This window comes from Notolepis coatsorum (assembly GCF_963971535.1).
Source record: "Notolepis coatsorum genome assembly, chromosome: 14".
In the NCBI taxonomy this organism is placed as follows: Eukaryota; Metazoa; Chordata; class Actinopteri; order Aulopiformes; family Paralepididae; genus Notolepis; species Notolepis coatsorum.
In genome coordinates, this window is record NC_140178.1 from 70,004,880 (window position 1) to 70,018,049 (window position 13,170).

A 13,170-nucleotide genomic window follows, 5' to 3' on the forward strand; every position below is an offset into this window, starting at 1 on the left:
GAAACAGACAGATTTGGTAAGCGATGGTTACAGACTCAGTACACAGCTATAACATAGAACACTTGTTATTTGTTATTTGGAAACTTCATTCATATTAGCTTTGTTATGCCTCTTTAGCGCTGAAAAACAGGGGCCAAGCAATGTCTGATAGCACTTAAAAATATATACAATCTTATCCCTGAATTCCAAATAGATTAATTGTGTGTGTGTGTGTGTGTGTGTGTGTGTGTGTGTGTGTGTGTGTGTGTGTGTGTGTGTGTGTGTGTGTGTGTGTGTGTGTGTGTGTGTGTGTGTGTGTGTGTGTGTGTGTGTGTGTGTGTGTGTGTGTGTGTGTGTTGCTAAGCATACTGTATGCATGTGTGTGGTCCTCCCCCTTCGCCTCAGAGTCACTTAATGAAGTGTCTCTGAGACAATCTATCAGTGTGTGTGTGTGTGTGTGTGTGTGTGTGTGTGTGTGTGTGTGTGTGTGTGTGTGTGTGTGTGTGTGTGTGTGTGTGTGTGTGTGTGTGTGTGTGTGTGTGTGTGTGTGTGTGTGTGTGTGTGTGCGCGATACAGATGTGTGGAGTTATCAGTGCATGCAATGCTGTGCTTGGGGATCCTAAAGGCCCCACAGGAATGTAGATGGGGGGGTGGGGGGTGGGTGTATGTCCTGTGTGATCACGTAACTAAAAAGCTTTTATGACCATTAAATTCAATGAGCTTTATTGGCAATATTGGTTCAAAACCATTTAGTCAAAGCAATGACGTACAATACAGTAAAAGCATTTAAATACTAACAATAAATACTTATACAAGTATGTTTTTGTGTGCCTAGACCACATGTGTGTACCAGACTCTCTCTCTCTCTCTCTCTCTCTCTCTCTCTCTCTCTCTCGCTCGCTCTCGCTCTCTCTCTCTCTCGCTCTCTCTCTCTCTCTCTCTCTCTCTCTCTCTCTCTCTCTCTCTCTCTCTCTCTCCCATCACAACAGTCTTGTTTAATGCCCATGTTTCATTAGTATAGTGTGACGATGATGTAATTCATGTTACCAAGTGATGTCATTTGCTGTATGTTTGCTGAATGTGATCATCATCACTTCATAGCCATATTTTGTATGACATTAATTTACAGATGGCATTGCTTGCGAGGGAGAGTGAGCTATACCTGTACATACCAGTTGTCTTAATTGGCAATAATAATGAATAGCTGTTTGTAATTATTGAGATTATATATTAATACCATGGCACACAGTCATAATAATGAAATTCTAAATGATTAATTCTGCTGTCATGTTTTAAAAAATAGATGATAACTTCAAGAAAGGTTTTCCAAAGATAGTCTTTGGACTAGAAGAAAGGCACAGGAGAAAGGCACACCAATTAATACAGAATAGAGTAAATTACTGGAAAATAGCTACTCAGCCAGTGAATAATGATCATAGCTTAACTGGCCTTGAACATGAGAAATAAAACTGAATACTCACAGCAAGCAACACTCTGTCGACTCAGAAAAACAAGCCCAAAGGCATATTGATAGATCACAAAGAGGTTCTTATCTCTGTGCAAAAGTGTGTGTGTGTGTGTGTATGTGTGCGTGCGTAGGCATGTGCGTGTGTGTAATACTTAGTTCCATGGGTATGTGTGTGGTGTGAGTGTGGTGGGTGTCGGGAAGTTAAACAGGATTGTGTGGCGTAATATATAAAAATTGGAGCTTCTAAGGTAACTATCACACTGTGGATGTGTCGTATGCATCCAGTGAGGGTTTAAGTTAGTAGAGAGAGGAGACTTAACGATAGGTTATGTATATAACCTAGTTATATGAGTACTGGCTGAGCGTCCCGCTCTTTAGCCTATCGAGATATACCTCATCTCATGTACTTACACAACGAATAAAAACTAGTACACCCACACCTGCCGGGTCCCGCCCCTATGGAGGCGTAGCCTATAAGATAGTAGGCATGGTCCCCAATACACTCTTCCTCGTCAAAATCTCGTTCCCAGTCAAAAGATCCCTCAAGGGGACTCAGGGCAACTTAAGAGCGGGACGCTCAGCCAGTACTCATATAACTAGGTTATATACATAACCTATCGTTATATTATCGTACTTGGCTTATCGCGTCCCGCTCTTAAGCCTATCGAGATATGGGGTTAGAGCGGACGCGAGGCCCGACAAATGTACCCCCTGAGGACCCGTAAGCCCACATCAAGGGGTTTGGGGAGTCCTGTCACCCCATCCTCCCTAACGAAGGGGGGGCGCAGTCAACTCCACCGGAGTGCGAGCAAGGAGGAACTAGAACCCCTTGAACACACAGCACAGGCGGAACCACGTGTGACTTAACACAGTGGTTCCCAAAGTCGGGGTCGCGCCCCAAAGGTGGGCCGCGAGCAGCCACGGGAGGGCCGCGAGATGATTTAAAAAAATAATAAAAAAATAAAGAAAATTCAAAAAACATTTTTTTTTTTTTTTTTTTTTGTCAGGCCACTGAACTTAGAAGCAGGCCAGGACAGTGTTTCTAGTTGTATTCTAAAATTCTATTCTATTGTATTCTAAAATGTGACTATATGGTTTTATATTAACTTAATAAATAAACAAAAACGAAAAATCTACTTATTTCAACGAACATTTCAAACTAAATAACAGATTATGCACATAAAACGCTGAAAACAACCGAAGCAATAATAGTATTTTAATGAGGCTATTATTATTATCATTATTATTTTGCAACAAGTTAGCCCTCTCATAAATAGCACATATAAATGAATAACTAACTTGAACTAACTTAATAGGATTGAAGTGATATTTGGCTTAAAAAATCGGTCGACTGACAAAAAAAAAAAAAAAAAGCCTGCCGATGTGCATTGGGCCGCGGCTCTCTGACGCCTTATTTTCTGGGTCCCGGCCTGAAAAGTTTGGGAACCCCTGACTTAACACACTGTTGCCCATACCCACACACTCCTGCTACCCTACCAAGGACGGGAAGCAGGAAAGGCCACAGACCCCAGAACCGCCTGGGAGACAGAATCCCTGGTTATGTCCATGAGGTAAAACCTTACAAAGGGGCCCGGGGAGGACCATGAAGCTGCAGCACAGATGTCCTCCACCGAAGCCCCACCCAGGAGAGCGGCAGAGGCAGCCACCCCACGAGTGGAGTGCGCCCTGACGCCCCCAGGGGGATCCTGCCCAGCCAACGTGTAGCAGAGGGCAATGCCCTTGCACAACCAATGGGACAGGCGTTGTTCGATAGTGCCTTACCGGCATGAGAACCACCGTGACAGACAAAAAGCTGAACGGTCCGAGGTCCTGAGTACGGCTGAGGTAATTCCCAAAGCACGGACCGGACATGACAGGTGAAGGCCCGCATCTAACTCACTAGCGTGAGGAGGTGGATGAAACGCCTGAACCACAATATCCCTGGAGCAGAAGAACTCCGGATATTTACAGGCACGAAGGCAGGATTAGGCCGCAGAGTGGCACCGCAATCGGACGAAAGACAGGCACTCTGGTCGTACCGAGAGAGCACAAAGCACACCCACGCGTTCAGCGGAGGTGACGGCCAGCAAGAACGCGGTCTTGAACGACAGCTGTTCCAACGGCGCTTGCTCAAGAGGCTCAAACGGGGCCAAGGACAACCGACCGAGGACCAATTGAAGATCCCAACTCGGAGCCAAAGAGCGTTGCACCGGCTTAACGCGTCGAGCGCCAAGCAGGAAATGCTTCACAAGAGGGTGGCTGAACAAGACATCCCCTCAATTCCCTCATGATAGGAGGATATAGCTGCTGCATATACCCTCACCGTCGAAGCCGACAGTCTATCAAGGAGAGACTGGAGGTAACTAAGGACAGCATCCAGGGGGCAGGAGACTGGGTCCCGGCCCCCCGCCTTACACCACACTTGGAACATACGTCATCTGCCCGCGTAAAGCGCGACAGTGGAGGGAGCATGCGCATTCCTGAGCCAACTGGCCGCCGTTAAGTCCCATCCTGCAGTAGTATAGCTCTACTGCTACACCGCCAAGCTCACGCATCGGCTCCCAGGTGGGGACACCGTTCAACAGACCCCGCCGGGACACAGAGGTAGCGTTACCTGGCTAGGCTACCTAGCCACGGCCTACCCTGTTGTCAACCCATTTACCCGTAAAAAGGTAAATAGGACTCAGCAAAACCCCCACAACAGCTACCGACTGACCTTCATTGATGAACCGGGCAAGAGGAGGGAGAAGTGACAACATCTCACGGCGGAGACATTAGAACAGCGTAGCAGTAGTGTTAGCATGTAGCATTAGTATTAGCATTAGCATTAGCATTAGTTTTTTTTTTTTTTTTTTTTTTAACTTAAATTTGTATTAACAGTTTTTAGACAGACAGCACTTACAAAAAATAAATAATAAAAAATAAAGAAACTAGCATCACAATAAAAACAAAAAGAAAAAACAGTGCACATAAATATTTACATGGGTATCATGGTTAGTTGTCTGGTTCCCCTACTGTTGTTTTCTAGGTATTTGTTACAAAGGCTGATTGTGTATCTCCCTTAAACAGGCATAAACAGGTAATTCCTACTCAAAGATGATAAATGCTGACTAAGGCTTGTATGTGTGATCTGGGTCCAGAGACCCTCCTTGAGCTTCTTTCTTCCCTTATCCTTCGTCCTTTCTTTTTTTTTCTCTTGTTTATTAACTTTCACTTTGCCTTTTGGTTCACCCATACACAAACCACATCATCCCTGAATATTTAATATCACACCGTTAAACAGACATAAATAATAAGGTATAAAAACATTCAGCAATTGTAATATCCCAAAAAACAAAATAGAAAATACTAACTAAAGCACAGGTGTGTGACATGGGTTCATAGACCCTCCTTGAACATCTTTCCTCCTTTACCCTTCGCCCTCTTGTGTTGCATTTGGTTCTTCCTCTGTGATGTCGTTCTCGTTCCTTTTATAATCCTCCCACTTTCCCCATCTTTCCCCAAATTTCTCTTCCTGTAACCTCAGCATGTGTGTTATCCTTTCCATATCCTGTATTTCTTCCACTATTCCTACCCATTTTGCTATTGTCGGTGGGTCTTCCTTGTACCACAGTCTCGTTATTGCTTTTCTGGCCGCTATCAACATTATCTTTATTAAATATTTGTCCCCCCCTTGTATTCCCTCGTGTGTCAGGTCTCCTAAGTAAAGCACCAGTCCTGTTTGTGGTAGCCCGTATCCTAATATTCTGATCATTGCTTCCCCTATCTCCTCCCAATACCCCTTCAGCTTCTGACATCCCCAGAATATGTGCGTGTGATTTGCCCCCTCCTTCCCACACATCCTCCAGCATGCTCTTTGTGTTGGTGCATATTTTCCCTTCAGCTCTGGGGTTATAAAGAATCTGATTATGTTTTTCCATCCAAATTCTTTCCATATTCTCGATCCTGTTGTTGAATGTTGTACCTCGCATATGTTCCCCCATTCCTTCCCTGTTATTCCTATCTCTAGTTCTCTCTCCCATTTCTCCCTTATATAATCGGTCGTGTGTCCCTTGCTGGTCATTATAGCCCGGTATATTGCTGATATTACTCTTCCTTGCCCCCCTTCGTATGCCCATACTATCATCTTTATTATTCCATTCTGTTCCTCGTCTTTGGCCCCCCTTATTTCTTTGTTGTAGTAGTCTCTAACCTGTAGATATCTGAAGTGGTCCCTGTTTTCTAGTCCAAATTTCTCCTTTAATTTTTGTAGTGTCTGCATTTCTCCCTTCTCTATCATTTTGCATATCGCTGTTGCCCCCCCCCCCCCCTCTCCCACCTTCTGAATCCATGGTCTAACCTCCCTGGTTTGAATCTCTTGTCATGTGCTACCCATCTCAGGACCCCTGACTGCTTCTCCAATTTGTGTGTTTTTACTACTCTGTTCCATATGGTCAAGGTGCATTTGGTGATTGGATCTAATAGTCCCTCTTTTTCTTTAAATAGTTCCCTATCTCCCACCAGAGCTTGTACCTTGTATCCCTCCCCTTCTTTTTCAATGTCTTTCCATCTTGCCTCATATCTGTCGTTACACCAGCACGTCACTGCTCTCAGTTGTGCTGCATAGTAATAATCTTGTAGGCTGGGTACTGCCATCCCTCCCTCTTCCTTTGGTAGTTGTAGTGTTTTATATCTGACCCGTGGTCTTCTCCCCGCCCATATGAACCTCGATATCAGTCTGTCCCACTCCCTGAATTGATTCTGTGGTATTTGTATCGGTAGTGACTGGAATAAGTACAGTAACCTTGATAGTATGTTCATTTTAATGACCTCTATTCTTGAATTGAAGTCCAAGGGCATTACTGTCCATCTCTCTAAGTCTCTCTTGATGTTCTGATTTATCTGTGTATAATTCGCCTCAAACAGTTTCTCCACCCCTCTCGTGATGTTCACCCCTAAGTATTTAATCTTGTCCATGTCCCATCTTATCCCGTACTGTTCTCTAATTTCCGTCGTTGGAGAATAGTTCCATGCTAAGGTCTGTGTCTTTGTCACGTTTAGTTTGTATCCTGAGTAGTGGCCATATTCCTTCAGTAGATCCATCAGTGCTCTTTTCTGGTTGCCTCATGTATACTATCACGTCGTCTGCAAATAGGCCTAGTTTATATTCCGTTCCCTTTATCCTTACTCCCTTGATGTCCTCGGTCTGTCTGATCAGTTGTGCCAGTGGTTCTATGAAAACGGCGAAGAGCGTCGGTGAGAGACAACATCCCTGTCTGGTAGCCCTCTCTAATCTGATTCTATCCGTCAAGCTGCCATTCACCTTAACCCTTGCTGTCGGTTCTTGATATAGCGCCTTGATCATCTTCATCGCCCTCCCGTTCAGTCCGAACCTCATCAATGTTTTATATAAAAATGTCCAGCTCACACTGTCGAACGCTTTTTCTGCATCTAGGCTAATCAGTACCGCGCTACCCCCTTGTTTTTGTATCTCCTCTACTATGTGTAATGTCTTTCTCACGTTGTCCTGTGTCTGTCTCCCTTTAATAAATCCAGTTTGATCTTCATCTATAATGTCTGGCATAAACGTCTCAAATCTTTTTGATATTATCGATGTATACATCTTGTAATCTACGTTAAGTATGGACACAGGTCTGAAACTACTACATAATTCCCTATCCTTCCCTTCCTTTGGTATCGTGGTGATTATGGCTTCCTTCCACGAGGGGGGCATTTTCCCCTCTTCCATCGTGTGTCTGAACGCCGCCCCTAACATGGGTGCTAATTCAGTTCTAAATGTCTTGTAGAATTCCGATGGGAATCCGTCGCTCCCCGGAGACTTGTTGTTTTTAGCTCTACTAATTGCCTCTTCCAGTTCTTGTTCCGTAATTATTTTATTTAATTCTTCATTCTGTTCTTTCCCTATCGATGGTAACTCTAGCTTCTCCAGATATGTTTCTATTTCCTCTTCTCCCGCTGCTTTTGGCTGTGTGTATAATTTCTCATAGTATTCTCTAAATGTCCTCTCTATTTCAGCTGGGTCCCTCAATATTTCATTAGTCTTTGTATCCCTTATTGTGTGTATCGTGTTCAACTTCTGTTGCGTTCTAATTCTCCTAGCCAACAGTCTGGTCGCTTTTGGTCCCCCTTCATAGTACGTTTGTTTCATGAACCTCGCTTTCTTTTCTATTTCCGTCAATAATTCCCTATTTATCCTGGCCTTTACTTCTTTGATTTCTCCGAGCGTTTCCTGTTCTTTTGATATCTGGTGTCTCCCCTCTAGCTTCTTCAGCTTCCCTATCAGATTGTGATATGTCTCCGTTCTGGCCTTCTTCAGCATTGCTGTTTTTTCCATCAATTTCCCCCTTATCACCACCTTCAGTGTGTCCCATAGAATGTTCGGGTCTACTGCCCCGTTGTCATTTTCTTCCTTATATCTGGCTATCTCCTCCTTGATCTGACTCACCACCCCCTTGTTATTTAATATTCCTACATTTAGTCTCCAAATCGTGTTCCTCCTACTGTCAGATATATGGCACTGTGATCCGATATGTCCGCCACTCCTATACTGCTCTCCCGTGCCCTGTAACTGTCCCCCGTCGTCATCAAAAAGTAGTCTATTCTCGCATATGTCACGTGTGGGTGTGAGTAATGTGTGTATTCCCTGTCCATGGCGTGCATCCCCCTCCAAACGTCTGTAATTCCCATTTCCGTCATCTGAATATTCATATATCTACTGATGGGTGCCCGTCCTTTTCTAGTACTCGTGGTGTCTAGGTCGTGATTCAGTACTACGTTAAAATCTCCCGTACATATCAATATCCCTTCTAGTTCCATCACTATCATATCAAAAATGGTCTCATATAAATCCCTCTCACTCTCTGGGGGTGCATAAACATTTACTAACGTAACCATTTGGCCCTCCATTTTCCCCTTCACCAGAACAAACCTTCCCTCCTTGTCTCTTACTTCCTTGATCAATTCAAATTTGACTGTGTTTTTGATTAACGTGATTACTCCTCTCCTCGGGTTTTGTTCAAAGGAACTATAGTATGCATTTTCATATCCAAATCTCTTCAGTTTCTCATGACCCTGTGCTACCAAATGTGTCTCCTGCAGAAAAATCACTTCCATCTCACTTTTTTTACATTTCAACATCACTTTGCCCCTTTTTATCGCATTATTCATTCCATTAACGTTTAACGACATCATTTTTATACCTTTAACCCTTGTCATCTTTCTTCTTCTTTCGTCTGTCAGTCCCCCCCATGTCACACTCATTCCCCCCTCCGGTTGGAGCCTCCGCTCTCTTCACCGAATACATATAATGATTAACATAAATAAAAAACATAAACTTTACATAAAGTGCTCCCAAGGCGTTCGGGGGGTCCCTGTGTCCCCCCCTGTCCCCTGCTGGTGGGTGAGGGGTAATTGCCCTCCTAGCGAGGGGCCCCCTCCTGACGGCTTGGGGGTTTGAAACCCTTGCCCCCAATCGCTCGTCATATTTGTCCAGCTTTCTTACTGTTTTTTTTTTTGCTTTCGAGCTCCTGGTCAAAAGCGCTCTGTCCTTCCTTTTGATCAAAGACCCTCTTTTCTTGGTCCCTCTCAATGTGACTCATATTTTTCATTGTCCCTCCTTCCTCCCATATCCGTGTGCGGTGTCTCCCGTGTACCCCTTTTTACTTTCTTTTCCTCTCCTCTATTTTCTATGTGATGTCCATTTATCCCCTTAATCCCTCCCAACTGTGTTACTCACAGCGTGTGTCTATGTATCTATTTCAGTATGTTCTGTGTCTCGCCTATCAAACCTAGTTATATTTCCATTTATTTCCTCCATCAGCTTGTGTATTATGTGTCCATGTATACGTTACGTTCATTTCTATATCCTGCCTCTACCTGGGAATGTGTGCTTATGCATATGTTATTTCAGTTTCTATACTTTGTCTCTATTTGAATAGTTTTTTCAATCTCTTGTGCGTGTACTCATCCGTTCGCCTCCTCCTGCCTCCTCTCCGTCTCTGGCCTCCTCATCCGTCTCCGTCCTCGCTCCGTCACGTTTCACCTCGGCCTTCTCCTCTCTCCGGTTTCGGTCTCCCGCTCTGATCCATCTGCGGGCTCCCTCCAATCTCTGCTGCAAGCTCCGCGTCTGGTCCTCCTGCCTCCTTCCTTCTCCGTCCTCCGTCATCCGCATCCCTCGTCGTCTCATCTCTCGCTCCGCTTCTCGTGCCGTCGCGTACGTCGCCGCCCCTTCCTCCCAGTGAATCCTTAGCGAGGTCATGGGTGACTGGAATCTCATTCCGTTTTCTTTCAGAGTTTTCTTCAGTCCCGCGTAGGACCTGCGTGTTATCGCTACCGCTGTCGAGTAATCGTGATCAAATGATAGTCTTTTCCCTTCGATTTCAATCTTCTTGGTCCACGCGGTTCCTTAACCTCGAATCTCAGAAAGTTAATAATCACCGCCCTCGGAGGTCTGTCCGGTTGTGGTCTCGGAGCCAACGCCCTGTGGGCCCTCTGTATCTCCATTTTTTCCAGTCCCGTTTCCTTCAGTTGTTCTTTGATAAGCTTTTCCACATATAGGGTCACCGATTCCCCTTCGACTCCTTCTTTCAGTCCCCATATTCTGATGTTATTTCTCCGTGACCTCCCCTCCATGTCTGACATCTTTGTCTCCATCTGTTCTTGTTTCTGAATCACACATGTTAATACCTCGTGTATCTCCGTGTTCCATTCCTCCGCGTGTGCCGTCCTAGTCTGTAACTCGGTCACGTTTCTGTCCTGTTCCGCCATCTTCTCCTCCACCCTTTTGAGTTCTGTATTCATTTCACCTCTGAAGTCCTCCTGTTCCTTCCTCAATTCCTCCCGTAGCTTCCCAATATCATTCCTTATCGTGTCCGTGTTCAGTTTTATCGCCGCTGTTATGTTCTCCAGTATCCCGGCCTGCATGACCACGGCCCATCCTGGCATTCCCGTGTCTGCCTCAGCGGTACCTCCCCCTTCTTCCGCCTGTCTTTTCTCGGCTTCGCTTCGGGGACTCTGTTTCTTCAGATTCTCTCCTTCTCGTATGTTCTCCATTTCTATTTCCTTCACAATCGTTGTCTCTTCCTTACTTCTCGTGTGCATTTTCATTTTTAATTACTTTTCGGGTCTTTTTTTATCCGTTTTTTCGCTCATTTGACCAGGAGCTCTATCGCACGTGTGTTACCCGTCTGCTCTCATACCGGAAGTCCAGCATTAGTTGTTTAACAGCACGCTTTCAGGACCGCTTGGAACCCGCTCACTGCAGTGAACGTTCACCAAACCATCCCGCCCCTGGCGCCGACACACAACATGGTTGTGTAACAAACAACCCAGCATTACTAACACTAACACCCGTGCCTGATGACACAGGGCCTACCTTTGTACAACCCGGCTCGATAGCCAACCTTGTACGCTGCCCCTTGATCTGGCTGCCGACAGATGAGGAACATCAACATAGGCCCGATGTGTCGCTGAAACATGCCTCGAAGATGCCAGGGGTAAGCAAACCTCCGGTAAGCGTTCAACATTACGTAATTTCTCTAATCTTTTCATAACACTAGTTACATAAGGTGCACTGCATCCGCTATGCTGGGAACGAAAATAGAGGAAGAGTGTATTGGGGACCATGCCTACTATCTTATAGGCTACGCCTCCATAGGGGCGGGACCCGGCAGGTGTGGGTGTACTAGTTTTTATTCGTTGTGTAAGTACAATAGGTACATGAAGCTTCTATCCCCAGGCCATCAGGCTGCTAAACGAACAATAATCGCTAAACGAACAATAATCACTATGCAACAACCATCAAATGCACACAGCACACACACCCACACGCACACACTCACTCAAACAAACAACACACTGCAGCACCCACTCTCCACACTTTAGATCACACAAACACACTTACACTTTATATTTATTGATAAAGGATTTGCACTACAACTCGTACACCTACTGTGAATTGTACCTAAATTGCACCTCGTCCCATTTCTCCATTTCTGCCTTGCACTATATAGTATTGTATATTAGTACACTGCACAGTATTGTATATTGTATGGTAACTACGTCTATTCTGCATCGAACATTGTACATATGTCTAAACTGAACACTGTGACCTCTTTTTTTTACTTCTAAATTTTACTATGTTTTTATTTCATACTTATCTTATCTTGTCTTGCACAGTCTCTGGAGCGCAACAGTAAGAAGCATTTTGTACAAAAGTATTCTGTACTTCTGTATGACAACTATTAAAGAAACTTGAAAAAGAAATGAGATGAGGTATATCTCGATAGGCTTAAGAGCGGGACGCGATAAGCCAAGTACGATAATATAACAGCATCTGCCCTGATGGCAGTGGAGTTAACTCCGTGTTTCCCTTCTATTTGATAGAGCAGACCACTAGTGTATGACTCCGCAGCTAGAGAGAAATACATTTATGATGACGCCCAATTGCTCCACTCCACTTTTTTTGCAAATCAAAACGGGGATAGATGAGGAATCAAGATCAAAATTACTCCCAACCACCAGCGCTACAAAAAAATTCAAATGTGAAAAAGTGTTTATATTTACAAGAGAGGGTCAAGTTAAGCTGCCAGCAGGGGGCGTACTAACCACCATAATTTGGGCATTGTCAAGAGTAATGATGTATGGGCAAAGAAAACATTCACCCTTACCAGCGGACTCCAATACAATGGAGCTGAATGGCATTGGATTTGTGGGCTATATATCCATTAACTGTTAATTATCAATGAGAATTCGATTACTGGGAGCAAGGGACCATTACAGGTACACCATTATGTTATGCTGTGGTGCGGATGGGGTCGTGTTGAGCATGTGATTAAAGGTCCCATGCATTATAAATGGCCTTTTCCAGTGTTTAGCATGGTTTCCTAGCAATGTGGGATTATATCAATGTGGTCTGTGTTGTTAATTATCATATTGACTCATCAGTCTAGTCTCGAGTTCATGAGATCTTCCCTCACTCAACTAAGCCGTTCTGATTTGACAGTATTGCTGACGTGAATAGGGCACTGATCTGCATAACTATCGCCCCCTCTATGGTTGTAGCGCATAGTGTAACCCGACACTTCCTCAAACGGGTTTTGACAGAGAGGCAGAGAACGAGCGAGCGAGAGAGAGGGACCGGGGGACCGCGTGCAGGAGTGTGTGTGTAAATGTGTGTGCGCTGTCTCTCCCTCGTCGGAGCATTTACACACAAACTTGACTGCATGTGTGTCGGGGACGCATCTCTCCTCTCTCTCTCTCCCTCATCGGAGCATTTACACACAAACTTGACTACGTACTTTCTTGTGATATATCACATTCATAATTAAAGTTAGTAGAACTTCAGTACTTTCTTGTGATATATCACATTTCAAGTTATATGGTACTTCAGTGCAAGGGTTCAATGGTTTTTTGGCTTTGGATCTAGATCACAAGTGGTCACTCAAGACGCACGTGGAGACACATTCTGTTGCCAGGTGTGAACTGAAATAGACACAATCTGGATACAAAGTACATATCTGAACAGGGCTAATACTGTCCCTCACTAGTTCATTAAGACAAAGGTTGAGGTGTTGAAACACTGACTGAAGTTATTATCCCCACGATGGCCCTGTTTGTAGAAAAGGCAGCAGAAATCAGTCAAAAGGTTTAAGCTGCAATCCTCATACTTTCAAAACAACATCAATCAATGCTTCCCATGCAACACTTCACATCATAGTCATTTT

The 13,170-nt window shown here is 44.5% G+C and overlaps 1 protein-coding gene across 1 annotated transcript in view; it reads left to right on the plus strand.

Annotated features, from left to right (window-relative positions):
* cep112 (centrosomal protein 112) overlaps positions 1–13,170 on the plus strand; it is a 395,959-nt gene that overhangs the window by 185,425 nt on the left and 197,364 nt on the right. The window lies entirely within an intron of this gene.